Genomic DNA, 14,852 nt, shown 5'->3' with positions numbered 1-14,852 from the left:
TGTTAATAAGATTATATTGTAGACCACCCAACAGTCCAGGGGATTTAGAGGATTAAATTTGTAGAGAGATCGCAGACTATTGCAAGAAACATAAGGTTGAGAGAGTTGTTGATTTGAACTTTCCACATATTCATTGGAACTCCCATGTTTTATAGGGCTATATGGGATAGAGTTTGTAAAAAGTGTTCAGGAAAGTTTATTTAATCAGTACATAGAAGTCCCAACTAGAGCGAGTGTGGTACTAGATCTTCTATGATGGGATAAGAAAGGACAGGTGACAGAAATTTTTGTGGAGGAGCATTTTGCATCTAGTAATCATAATGCCATGAGTTTCAAGATAATTATGGAGAAGGATAGGTCTGGTCCTCAGGTTGAGAGTCTAAGTTGGAGAAAGGCCAATTTTGATAGTATCAGAAAGGTTCTGTCAAGTTGTTTTCCGGCAAAATGTACTTGGTAAGTGAGAGGCCTTCAAAAGTGTAATTTTGAAAGCACAAAGTTTGTATGTTCCTGAAAGAATAAAAGGCAAGTGTAACAGGTTTAGGGAGCCTTGGTTTTTGAGAGATATTGAGGCCCTGGTTAAGAAAAAGAAGGAGGTGCAGAGCAGATAAAGGCAGGAAGGAGTATAAGAAAATAATTAAGAAGGAAATCAGAAGGGCTAGAAGAATGCATCATGAAGTTGCTCTAGCAGACAAAGTGAAGGAGAATCCCAAGGGCTTTACAGATATATTAAAAGCAAAAGGAAAGCAAGTGAGACTATTGGTGCTCTGGAAAATTATAGTGGTTATCTATGCATGGAATTGAAAGAGATGGGGGAGAACTTTAAAGAATTCTTTGCGTCTGTACTTACGCAGGAGACAGGATCAATAAAGCCCATTGATTGAGTCTATTGAAGTGAGACAAAGCAGCAGTGTGATCATGGATCATTTAATGATTACAGAGCAAGATGTGTTTGCTGTCTTGTGGAAAATTAAGATGGATAAATCCACAGGGTTTAACAAGGAGTTCCCTCAGATACTGTGAGAGGTTAGTGCAGAAATTGCAGGGGCCCTAGCAGACAGATCTAAAATATCCTTTCCATGGTTGAGGTGCCAGAGGATTGGAGGATAACTAATGTTGTTCTATTGTTTAAGAAAGGCTGTAAGAATAAGCCAGGAAATTATAGGTTGGTGAGCCTGACACTGTAGTTGGGAAGTTATTGGAAGGATTCTAATGGACTGGACATAGAGTGCCTATAAAAACTATTCACCCCGCCCCGCCCCTGGAAGTTTTCATGTTTTATTGTTTTACAACATTCAATCACAGTGGATTTAATTTGGCTTTTTTTGACACTGATCAACAGAAAAAAAACACTCCTTTGTGTCAAAGTGAAAACAGATCTCTAACAAGTGATCTAAATTATTTATAAAGTAATTGATTGCATAAGAATTCACCCCCTTTAATGACACACCAATCATCACTGGTGCAGCCAAATGGTGTTCGGAGTCACATAATTAGTTAAATACAGACACCTGTGTGCAGTCAAGGTGTTTCAATTAATTGTAGTAAAAACTAGACAACCGGGTGACCCGTTGGGTCACCCTTTGAGAGAAAGGTAGTGCAGTCTGATGTGATGTGCTTTTGAAATTAAAGAAGAAAAACTCAGTTTATTAAAGAAGAAAGACGTGTAGCAAGACAAATATAGCTCCTCCTCGTTTAACGAAGGACACTTTTGATGACAACATTTCTGGTTGATCTGCCACCCTTCAAGAATACTCTAATGTTTTCATTTCTTTTTCCCCACCTTAAAGCCACATACAGCTGACCATGCTGGAATACCGGTTTCTCCAGATAAATCACCGCATTCTCCATGGTTTGTCCTTGCGCCTTATGTATAGTCATAGCAAAGCATGACTGTATCGGGAACTGGCTCCGCTGAAGAGGGACATCTTCCTCTTCTGATAAACTGAGAGTAATTCTTGGAATCATGACAATGTCATTTTTGAACACACCAATGTTTATCTTTGCTACAATGAGATTGTCGTGCAGTTCTTCCACCATCATTCACGTTCCATTGCAAAGCCTTGGTGGATCCATGTTCCTCATTGAAATGATGGGAGATCCCCTCTTCAATTCCAGTTTATGTGGTGGCAATCCAGAGAGTTTGACCGAATCAAGGAATTCTGTTGGAAAATGAGTGGCATTAGCTCCTTTACTTACGGCATTGAAGGAACAGTATTCTTTCATGATTCCAGGGAAGCATCTAATGCATGTGAAGTTTATTTTTCGCATCATTTCATTGAGAGGAACCAAGATAGAATTCCTCGAGAATAGTTCTGCAGGATTGTCGAATGTCGGGTAGATGAAATCAACGCATTCTTCCATAGTTTTTGCTGGCAGAATCATATCTTCAGGTAATTCGATTTCATCATTTTCATTTTTCTCAATCTTGTCTTCTCCAACATCCAATAAGAACTCAGAATATCGTCCTTCTCCCTCACTCAATCGCATGTTTCTCTTCAATTGAAACCTGATGAAGCTTCTCCATAAGTAGGATGTTTTTTATGCATGAATTCTCTACTTCAGCATCATTTCCGTGTTTCACAACTGCTGGAAGCTGACAGAAATCACCAAATCAAATGGTGAAAATACCCCCGAAGGCCTCATTCTTGCTGCATACATCACGAAGAGTCTGGTCCACGGCTTCGAGGCCCTTCCTCCTATCCCAGACAATAAGACATTTTGGAGTAAATTTGCAATATTGATTTTTTTATTGATGTTACAAAGGACATCTTCCATTGACTTGGAGGGGTATTTTGAATCTTGAATACGCTGTCCTACCACCAGGCATCAATGTTGCTGCAATACCTGATGATGCTATAGCAATAGCAACACCTCCATCTCCCCTAACTTTAGTGAAGATCAAGTTGATGATAAATGTCTTGCCCATTCCTCCTGGTGCATCAATGAAAATCATTGAAGAGAGATTACTTTCCAAGCAGTTGCACACATATTCATACACTTCTCTTTGTCCATTATTCAATAGGGTACTCTTTGCCGCATATTCTCGAGTTGATCTTTCCTTTTCTCCTCTGTCTCTTCCTCTCTCCTCCTCCTCTGGCTGTTTTTGTCATTCTGGAGATGTGCAGCCCTTTCATCCTTCGTCTCTTCATCTTCTACCATTTGTTCTTTCTCTCTGGTCCTGGAGTCGTGCGGTCCTGGCTCGATCCGATTCTTGTTCTCTCCTCCTTCTGTGCCTATTGTTATTTTGGAGATGTGCATGCCTCTCCTCCTTTGTCTCTTCTTCTCTCATCTTCTTTGTCCTGATTCTTTGATCCTGGAGTTGTGCGGCCCTGGCCTCATCCGATTGTTGTTCTCTTCCTCTCCTTGCCATTTCCCGATGACGTCATCTCTTGACCATAATGTCCTCCTTCTCTTTCCATGCAGCATAATTAGGCTGTCTTTTTTTTTTTACCTGATACTTGGTAGAAGATACGAAACAGTAACACCAAAGCCTCCAGGGTGCTGATTTCTCTTGATGGTATGGTTGGCACTCTCCTAAATGGATGCGATAGCCCTGCCCTTTTGCTGCGGTTGGCGTTGCTGCTGTGAGCATCGTGAGGCGCTGCTGATGCTGGCCGTGCACATGTGTCGTGGTGTCATGTTGTGGCTTCCATTAAAGCTGTAATCAGCTCGGGTTGTGGAAAGCGGGGCCTGTTGATTGATGAGTGAGCAATTTTATCCGAATATATAACCCTGAACTTTGCATGCATTCTGTAAGTTAGCGCATTTTAAGTTGATTTAGTCCAAAAAAAAGTGCCGCTGTAATGCACTGTTTGGGCTAATTGGAGGTCACAGACAAACAGAGCATGAGAATTTTAGTAGTATATAGGTACACCTCTATCTGGAATGGAAAGCATAAGTCAGGAGATGGATACAAGAACATTTCCAAGTCACTGAATATCCCTTGGAGAACAGTCAGTCATCAAGAAATGGAAAGAATATGATGCAGCTGTAAATCTGTCTAGAGCAGGCCGTGCTCAAAAACTGAGTAACCCTGTAAGACAGAGAGTAGTGAGGGAGGCCATCAAGAGACCTATGGCAATAATAGAAGAGTTACAAGCTTCAGTGGCTGAGATGGGAGAGACTACACATAGAACATCAATTGCCTGGGTGCTTTACCAATTGTAGCTTTATGGGAGAGTGGCAAAGGGAAAGCCATTGTTGGAGAAAATAAACTCACATGAAATCTCAGCTAGAGTTTGCAAGAAGATATGTGGAAGACTCTGAAGTCAGCTGGAAGAAGGTTCTATGGCCTTATGAAACCAAAATTGAGCTTTTTGTCCATCAGACTAAACACTATGTTCACGTAAGCCAAACACACACATCAAAAACACACCATCCCTACTGTGAAGTATGGTGGTGACTGCATCATGTTGTGGGGATGCTTCACTGCAGCAGGCCCTAGAAGACTTGTGAAGGTAGAGGGTAAAATGAATGCAGCAAAATACAGGGAAATCCTGGAGGAAAACCTGATGCAGTCTGCAAGAGAACTGCAACTTGGGGAGAAAATTTGTTTTCCAGCAAGACAATGACCCCAAGCATAAAGTCAAAGCTATACAGGAATGGCTTAAAAACAACCAAGTTACTGTCCTGGAGTGACTAAATCAGAGTACAGACCTGAATCCAATTAAGAATTTGTGGCTAGATTTGAAAAGGGTTGTTCACTCATGATCCCCGTGCAATCTGACAGAGCTTGAGCAGTTTTGTAAAGAAGAATGGGGAAAAGTTGCTGTGACCAGATGTGCAAAGCTGATAGAAACCTATCCACACAGACTCAAGGTTGTAATTTCTGCCAAAGGTGCATCTACTAAATACTAAAAGGGGCTTCGTAATTCTGTAATCAATTATTTTGTGTTTAATAATTGTAATAAATATAGACCAATTTGTAGAAATCTGTTTCCACTTTGATACGAAAGAGTCTTTTCTTTAGATCAGTGTCAAAAAAGCCAAATTAAATCCACTGTGATTCAATGTTGTAAAACAATAAAACATGAAAACTTCCAAGGGGAGGAGTGAATACTTTTTCTAGATACTGTATAAATATTTGGATAGACAGTGACTGATTTGGGATAGTCAATATGGCTTTGTGTGTGGTAGGTCATGTCTAACCAATCTTATGGAGTTTTTCAAGGAAGTTACCAGGAAAGTTGAAGTCAAAGCAGTGGATATTGTCTACATGGACTTTAGCAAGGACTTTGACAAGATTCCATATTGGGAGTTGGTCAAGAATGTTCAGTCGCTTGGCATTCGAAATGAGATACTAAATTGGATTGGGCATTGTTTTCACAGGCAAAGCCAGAGAATGGTAGTACATGCCTGCCTCTCTGACTGGAGCCTGTGACTAGTGGTGTGCTGCAGGAATCAGTGCTGGGTCAGTTGTCTATATCAGTGGTCTGGATGATGATGTAGTTAACTGGATCAGCAAATTTGCAGGTGACACCAAGATTGGGGTTGTAGTGGACATCAAGGAAGATCATAAAAGCTCGCAGCAGAATCTAGGCCGTCTGGAAAATGGCAGGTGGAATTTGATGCACACAAGTGTGAGGTGTTGAACCTTTGAAGTACAAACCAGCATAAGTCTTGCACAGTGAGTGGTAGGGCACTGAGGAGTGTGATAGAATAGAGAGACCTGGAAGTACAGATGCATAATTCCTTGAAAGTGGTACCACAGGTAGTAAAGAAAGCTTTTGGCACCTTGGCCTTCATAAATCAAATCATTGAGTGCAGGAGTCGAGATGTAATGTTGAAATGGTATAAGACATTAGTGAAGCCTCATTTGGAGTATTGTGTGCAGTTTTGGTAACGTACCTACTGGAAAAATGTCAATAAGATTGAAAGAGTGCAGAGAAAATTTACAAGGATGTTGCCGAGACTTGACGACCTGAGTTGCAGGGAAAGATTGAATAGTTTAGGATTTTATATTCTCTAATATGTTGAAGAAAGAGGGGAGAGTTGATGGAGGTCTACAAAATTATGAGGAGTATAGATAGTTTAAATGCAAGCAAGATTTTTCCACTGAGGTTAGGTGAGACTGGAACTAGAGGTCATGGGTTAAAGATGAGATGTTAAGGGTGACATGAGGAGGAAATTCTTCACTCAGAGGGTGGTTGGAGTGTGGAATGAGCTGCCAGCAGAAGTGGTGGATGTGGGTTCTAGTTCAACATTTAAGGAAAATTTGGATAGGTACATGGATGGGAGTGGTATCCAGATCTATAGTTCGGGTGCATGTCAATGGGCCTAAACAGATGAATAGACAGACCAGTTTCCGTGCTGTAGTGTTCTATAACTCTGTAACTCTTAAGTTCCTCTAAGGCAAAACCTGACAGCATAAGTGACAGCGATGCTTCACTCTCTCACAAGCTCAATAACTGTTATGCACACATTGAAATGGAAAATAGCAGTACAGCTGTGTGAATCCCAACAAAATCGGCGACACTGTGATCACTATCTCAAGAGTCCAATGTCAGAACATCCTTCAAGCATGTGAACCCTTGGCAAGGCATTGGGCCCCTATGGTGTGCTTGGTACGTTACTGTTTTCCTGATCAGTCGACTGGTGTTTTAAGCACATTTTCCACTGCAATCTGAGTTTCCCACCTGTTTCAACAATCATACCAGTGCCCAAAATAAAATCAGGGTGAGCTACTTAGATGACTGTCGACTGGTAACACTTACGTCTACCATAATAATGAGCTTCAAGACATTGGCTATGGCAAAACTTAACTCCAGCCTGAGCAGGGGCTTGGATCCGCAGTAGTCTGCATACTACAAGTCTAAGCAGATGTACTATCTTTGACAAGAGCAAAACATATGTCACACTACTGTTTAACGATTACAGCAATGCCATCATCCCTTCAGTCACAGAACGTCGAAGAGTACAGACCCTTCGGCCCACAATGTTGTGCCAGCCTTTCAATCTCCACCAAGATCATCCCACATAGCTCTCCACTTTTCTTTCATCAATATGCCCATCTAAGAGTCTTAAGTGTCCTAATATATCTGCCTATATCATCATCCACTGCGGTGGGTTCCATTCCACTACTGTGTAAAAAAAAACCCTTATACTTCACTCCAATCACCTTAAAAGTCTGTCCTCTCCTACACAAAATGCTGGAAACCCTTAAGGCCTGAAACGTTGAATGTACTCTTTTCCATTCCTGCTGCCTGGCCTGCTGAGTGCCTCCAGCATTTTGTGTATGTTGCTCAGATTTCCAGCATCTGCAGATTTTCTCTTGTTTCTGTCCTCTTCTATTAGCCACTGCCACCCTGAGAGAAAAGGTGAAGGCTGTTAACTCTATCTTTGCCACTTATAATCTCATCCTTCCTCCAAAGAGAAAAGCCCTAGCTCACTCAACCTCTCCTCAAGCTTCTAAACCTGGACCTCTGTACCGCCTCATGCAACAGGATCCTCGTCAGAATCAGAATCGGGTTTGATATCACCAGCATATGTTAACTTAGCAGTAGTAGTGCAATGCAATACATGATAAACATAGGAGAAAAAATAAATAAATTAGATCAAGTATATATATCTGCATATTAAATAATTAAATTAAGAATCATAGTGCAAAAACAGAACTAAGAAAATGAGGGACTGTTCATGGGTTCAACGTCCATTCAGAAATTGTATAGCAGAGGGGAAGAAGCTGTTCCTGAATTACTGACTGTGTGCCTTCAGGCTTCTGTGCCTCCTTCCTGAGAGTTAGAATGAGAAGAGGGCATGTCTTGGGTGATGGGGTTCTTTGATAATGGACACCACCTTTCTGAGGCACCAGTCTTCAAAGATGTCTTGGATACGATGGAGGTTAGTACCCAAGGTGGAACTGACTAATTTTACAACTTTCTGTAGCTTCTTTCGATCTGGTACAGTAGCTACCCACCCCACTCCCCCAGTACCAGACAGTGATGTAGCCTGTCAGAAAGCTCTCCTTGGTACATCTGTAGAAGTTTTCAACTGTTTTAGGTAACAAGCAAAATCTCCTCAAACTCCTGATGAAATATATCTGCTGTCTTGCCTTCTTTATAGCTGCATCGATATGTTGGAACTAGGAGATATTGACACCCAGGTATTTGAAATTGCCTACTCTTTCCACTTATGATCCTTCTGAAGTTTGGTTCATGTTTCCTCGTTTTCCCCAATCATCTCTTTGGTCTTACTGACATTGAGTTTAAGGTTGTTGCTCGATACCTGTCATCCAGCTGGTATATCTCACTCCTGTATGTCCTCTTGTCTCCATCTGTGATTCTGCCAACAATGGTTGTATCATCATCATAGATGGCTTTGAGCTGTGCTTAGTCACATAGCCATGGAGATCACCGTTAGCATGGATCAGTAATAACATCTCCTCATCTACAATCAACACAGGCACACCTCAAAGATACTCTCTCTCTACAGTCCTGACTCTGTGGCTAGGCACAGATGGGATGCCATCTGTAAATTCGCTGATGACATTACTGTTGGTGCCAGAAACTCAGATGACGATGAGAAGACGTGCAGAAGTGGGATCGACTGGTTGAGTGGTGTTGTAACAACAACTTTGCCCTCAACATCTGCAAGACCAGGGATTTGATTGAGGGCTTCAGGAAAGAGAAGTCAGAAGAACACACCAGTCTTCATTGAGGATTCAGAGGTGGAAAGGGTGAGTAGCTTTAAGTTCCTTATTGTCACATCTTCGAGGATATATCTTGGGGCCAACAAAATAATGCAACCATGAGAAAGACTTACAAGCAGTCTTACTTCATTTGGAATTTGAAGAGATTTGGTATGTCACCGAAGATATTTGCAAATTCTTATACATGTGTTTAAGATTGCATTATGACTGGTTGCATCACAGCCTCATATGGAGGCTCTGATGCACAGGATCACAAGAGGCTACAGAGGGTTGTAGAGTTAGCCAGCTCCATCATGGCGCAACTCTCCCCACCAGTAGGGACATCTTCAGAAGACAGTGCCTGAAGGAGGTGGCATCTATCACTAAGAACCCTCACCATCCAGAATATGCCCTATTTGCATGTACGGAGAAACCTGACAAGACACACTCACTGATTCAAAACAGTTTCTTCCCTACAGAGAAGATTTACTAGAATATTACCTGGGTTTCATCATCTAAGTTACAGAGAAAGGTTGAACAAGTTGGGTCTTTATTCTTTGGAACGTAGAAGGTTGAGGGGGGACTTGATAGACGTATTTAGAATTATGAGGGGAATAGACAGAGTTGATGTGGATAGGCTTTTTCCATTGAGAGTTGGGGAGACTCAAACAAGAGGACATGAGTTGAGAGTTAAAGGGCAAAAATTTAGGGGTAACATGAGGGGGAACTTCTTTACTCAGAGAGTGGTAACTGTGTGGAACGAGCTTCCAGCAGAAGTGGTTGAGGCAGGTTCGATGTTGTCATTTAAAGTTAAATTGGATAGATATCTGGACAGGAAAGGAATGGAGGGTTATCGGCTGAGTGCAGGTTGGTGGGACTGGGTGAGAGTAAGAGTTCGGCACGGACTAGAAGGGCCGAGATGGCCTGTTTCCGTGCTGTAATTGTTATATGGTTACACCCCAAGATTTCTAAATAGTCAGGGATTGGTGAACTGAGCCTCATTGTTCCTTTTGGTTTGCATTATTTATTTATTTTGTATTTTATTGTTATTTTATGTCTTTGCACTGTACTGCTGCAAAACAACAAATTTCATGTCATGTAAGGCAGTGATAATAAACCTGATTCTGATTCTTTGTATTTGCTTTTCATTAATGAACATTTCCTCCATCCATGTTATATGTTTGTGAATGATTTTTGTTTCAAATAGAAATGAGCAAACTCGTGTTTCTATAAGATTTTTAATATTGTTACACTTGGAATTGGTAAAAAAAAATACATATTAATTCCTTATAAACTTTTATTGATAGCTTTGAAATATCTTCTGATGTTGATATTTTAACCAATCCCTCTACGTCATCACTGCATTCTCTTATCATTTCCAAGTACAATCAGACTGCAGATTTCAAAAATGGAAGAACTGATTCCTACAATTTGTTGCAGTTTTGAAATGAGATTCAAGAATTAACAAAGCAAGTGTTTGCATGGGCAGAGTATAAAATCCTGATGAAGGGTCTCAGCCAAAAACCTGAACAGTTTATTCATTTCCATAGTTGCTGCCTAACCTTTCTAAGTTCCTCCAGCATTTTGTATATGGTGCCTCTGGATCTCCAGTATCTGCAGAAGCTCTTGTCTTTTTGTACCAGCAGGCTCATTTTAATTTTGGAATTAGTTACCTTTTGAAATCAGTTTTTATTTCACGATCTTTCTTTTTTGATAATGAATTTTAATAATTTGACTTCTTGACCCGAGAAGTGATTTATCATTATGATACTAGGGTAAGGCATATTAATTACTTGTGTGGTTGTATGAATCTGTTCCCCTTGGAATTGTGAATGGGTTTTGGTGCGTAGTGGTGCTAGGGGTGGGTGAGGGGCATTCCAGGTGACTTAGTGGTTCTGCAGAAAATGTTGATGGAGGAGATGAACCTTTTTTTTAATAGTGACTGTGTCACTGAATAAAACAGTGAAGAGATTTTATTTTACTGAATGAGGTTTATGATCTCAAAAGCATTACCTAAAAGGATAATGGAAGCAGATTCAAAGACAGCTTTCAAAGTTGAGTGATAGGTATTTAAAGGGAAAGATTTACAAGGCAATAGGGAAAGAGCAGTGAGTGGGATAGCTTCACCAAAGGCATGCTGGTGAAATGACACCTTGTTAAGCTGTTCAACTCCAATTCTCAGCAGTGATGATAACAGCATTTGTATTTGGTGTTTATGAAGCACAATTTCTATTTTTATGCTTAGTACTGTACAGTAGATACTGGGTCAAATTCCAAGCAAGCATTTTGATACCACTAGGCTAAGGCACATGCTTTAAATAAGCAAGGTATTGTGTGACAGTCACGTAATGATTTCTTGTTTCACTTCTACATGCCTTTATAGTTGCTCATTGTTTTTGTAAAATTGCTCTTATGATCTGGTTACATTGTTTAGAGGAATATAGATTTTACTTGTCTGGTGGCAATGATTTCAAAAATCGAAAACTTGTAAATCGAAGAACACTATTTAGCCAATGTGCACAAAGTACTGTCTTTCCCCTTTGCACTGATTTGTTAACCATAGTGAAACGTTTAACCTTTACAGTTCCACAGGAACTTTTGCTATCTTGACTCAGTAAACATAATTCAGTATCAGCAGGCTATTTGTCAGTAGGTCATATTGACAGCCCAGTCCTGTCCCTTATTAAGACCCCATAGATGCCTTTTCTGTAAAAAGTGCTGATTGGGTTATGAAACCCTTGGAATAAATCTCTCTTTCTCAATCAGAAACTTGTCTTTGCCCAGTTCTACGAAACATGAGTAATCTTTCTCGCCTGTGTTCTCCACCCTCCCCCCCTTCAAATACACCTCTCGTCTTCCCATTTTTGTTTCCTTTCCCATACACTTCCTCTGGACCCTCATCACCCATTTGTGTCCCCCTCCCACTGTTGATTCTAACCACCTTCCATGCACACACTGTACCCATCAAATCTCCTACCGTATCTGGTTCTATCTGCCTTTGATCTCTCCTTTAATGGCAGCCATGATCGCTTTCCTTGCACCGGAGATTTCAGCATCTCTGCTTATCAGCCTGAAGCCTCTGTCTGCTTCACCATTTCCTCCCCAACATGACTCTATCTGCTTTATTTTTGTCTCTTCTGTCTATCATTCACCTGCCTCTGTCTCCTAGGTTACTCCCTCCCTGTTCACCACTGGCTCCTTCTCCCTGTGGTCCTTACCCTGCCTTGGTCCGCCTATCACCTCCCAGCTTCTGTTTTATGCTTCTTTCTTCATATTGGCTTTTTTATCTACCTATCAATCTGAATGTAGGTTCTCAACTCAATAAGTTAGTAATTCCTCATGCACCCCCTCCCCAACTTGTGTCTCCACTTCAAGCTGTCTTAGAATGTAACAGGATAATCAGAAGTAGAAACTTTGATTTGACACAGCATACTCCCCTTTCCCTTCTTACTCTCAACACTGAAGCTTTAGTGCTATTTGAATTCCTTACAGCTTCCAAAACTAAGATACACTAACTGAGCAGAATTAGGGATTCTATCTTGAAGCTTACAGGCATTTTAGTCAGTATACATGATTTTCCTCATTACTGGAGATTGCCTTGCATTAAGCTTTACCAAAGGAGTGTATTGAATGGATTTTCATCAACCACTGCATATTTAATATGTAATCAACATCACTGCTCAAGCAACAGATGTAATGATCTTCTTCAGACATAATTGGAAAATGGGCCTCTCTGACCAGAGTGAGTGTGTGTGTGTCGTGGTTGACCATGAGTACTGCACCTCTGGTAGTCACTGGAAGTGGCCTCTCCAGGGTGCAAGCCAGGGCAGAGTTGATGTGGAGATCCGTCTGTTGCCCATGCAGTGGGACCCCCCCCCCCATGCTGTTGACAGGTCCAAAGGAACGACGGAAGTTGCTGTGCCGGTGCTGGGTACAGCAGTCAGCGGCCTTTCGGGACTCCGACTCCAGATTTTTCCTCGGGCTTTACTCCCAAAGCATTTCCCGTGAGCGGGTATAGCCGCAAGGCAGTGGAGGTTTGAAATCAGAGTTTTCCCTCTCCTACATGAGCTGCCATCTGTGGTTAACAAGCCCCATCTGCCCGGATGACGAGAGTATATGGCAATAAAATAGGAAATACTGGAAATGGAACCCAGATCCATCGACATCTGAAAAAGGAAATGCGTTAGTGGACTTTCCTTAACAAAATCTTTTTAATTCCTTTCAAATGGATCTAGTTCAATATTCATGCTGAAAGGGATGGATGTTTGGTGATATCAGTAGGTTTATATTGCATAATTTGGGATTCACAGAGACCCTAGTGAATTCTGCATGTGAGGGTAGTTAATTGTAATAGTTCAAAGTATATATATGTCACCATATACAACCCTGGGATTCATTTTCTTGTGAGCATACTCAATAAATCCATAGATTAATAACCATGACAGAATCATTGAAAGACTGCACCAACTTGGGTGATCAACTAATGGTTGTGCCAAGGTTGTGAAAAGTGTTACCTAAACAACCGAATGATGAGGTGTCCTTAATATTTCCTCAATTTGTAAACTTAGCTCCTCCATATGTTTGTTTCCATGTCTGTTCCCTTGCTTCAAGGGAGAACTAATTCCACACAGATGTGTTTAATGCATTAAATTGGTTTTTGCCCTTGTACATTTTTACGTTTTGTTTTGTTGATTATTAGAAAGGTAGTATAAATTCGCAGCTTTACATTCTTAAAATAGTCTTTGCACCAACATTAAAAAAAAATCAAGCAAGTAGATTTACAAACATACTTTTAAAATATAGGTAAATACTCTTGATTAAATATGCTTAAGCTATTCATGAACAGCAGCTTATAAACACGATTTGAAAACTAGGGATGCTGCTATTTCATTTATCTGTTTGAAGTAAATAATAAAATGTTAATCTTTGAACCACATAAAAGTTTCATGTCAGTAAACTCTATGTGATGCTGTAGAGTTAAGAGTTCTTGATTTTCTGAAATGCATAATCATCACTTGAATTACATGGTTTGTTCTTTATTCAAAATTATCTTGAGTGGAATATATGGCACTGCTGAGGTGAAGTATGAGCTCTTTGAACGGTTTACTTTATTCTCAGCATTGAAGATGAAAATTGCAGGGTCTTGTATAATGAAGTAGAAGTGTTTCACACAATTGAGGGAAATAAATGAAATGATGCTGTCACTTCAGATTCCAAGTAGCCCTGTTACATTCTTGACAAAGAATATATAATGGCTTTGTTATTTTGGGAAATGGCATTAATTATATAGAATTTGTTTATTGTTCTTGCAGCTTTTCAGGTGGGGGAAAAAATTGCATGGATTTTAACCTTCATTTCCACGATTCTCTTTTGGTGGGTAGACAAGAAATTACCACCAGTAACCTTAAACAGTGGTTGCAGAAACATGCTGAATGTTGCATCATATTTTCCTGTTTTTAAGATGTAAAACTCTAATCAGTACTTTTTCCCCCAATTTATCCTTCACATTTCTCAGTGAATATCTTGGTTTTCAAGTCCTTATTCATTGTTCTACTCATGCCATTTTATTTCACTAGCTTTTGCTAAATTGGTTTGATGCACCGGTGTGTTTGTTTGTCAAATATATGATGAACAGTATTATCACTATAGTTGAGCGACATTTTTTAAACTAAGTTAGCCGACCCATCAACTCATTAAATGAGAAGTAAGAGTCTGGCTGAATCTTTAAATTATTTAAGTCTCACCTCAATGCAGATGATAACTTTGTCAAGAACTAAAATAATGATAGGAGTTCAGTTAAGTCATTAGCAATACATATTCCTACCTCGTAATGGAGGATGTTTGCTGACTTACAAAATTGGACATGGAAGAACTTGAAAGAGTTAGGAAATTGGTTAGAGCAAATACTAAATGAGATTATCAAAAATTACTTTGGCATACGTATTAAATGACTTAACTTTGCTCAGATTAAATTGTGATACATACTACTTCATTGAAACAGAAGTTCTGATTTTGATTACAAATTCTATTCCACAGAATTGGCCATTTATTCTTCATGAACATTGGAATCTAATTTTTCACAGGAACTCTTTCTAACAGCAGTTTCTGTCCCAGCTAGAATAAAAATGTCTCTATTTTCCTAACTCCTGTTGTAATTGAAACAGACAGTCCAACTAGAAAATTGTTTATATATGAAAATGTATATTAAAGAAATCTTGAAGAATCA

At 40.0% G+C, this 14,852-nt stretch overlaps 1 protein-coding gene across 12 annotated transcripts in view; it reads left to right on the top strand.

Moving 5' to 3' along the window:
* dmd (dystrophin) overlaps nt 1-14,852 on the top strand; it is a 1,961,093-nt gene that overhangs the window by 1,008,503 nt on the left and 937,738 nt on the right. The window lies entirely within an intron of this gene.

The sequence above is a fragment of the Mobula birostris genome, chromosome 6 (genome assembly GCF_030028105.1).
Source record: "Mobula birostris isolate sMobBir1 chromosome 6, sMobBir1.hap1, whole genome shotgun sequence".
In the NCBI taxonomy this organism is placed as follows: Eukaryota; Metazoa; Chordata; class Chondrichthyes; order Myliobatiformes; family Myliobatidae; genus Mobula; species Mobula birostris.
Note: the sequence above shows the minus strand (reverse complement) of the source record. Positions and strands in the feature narration are given on the sequence as shown.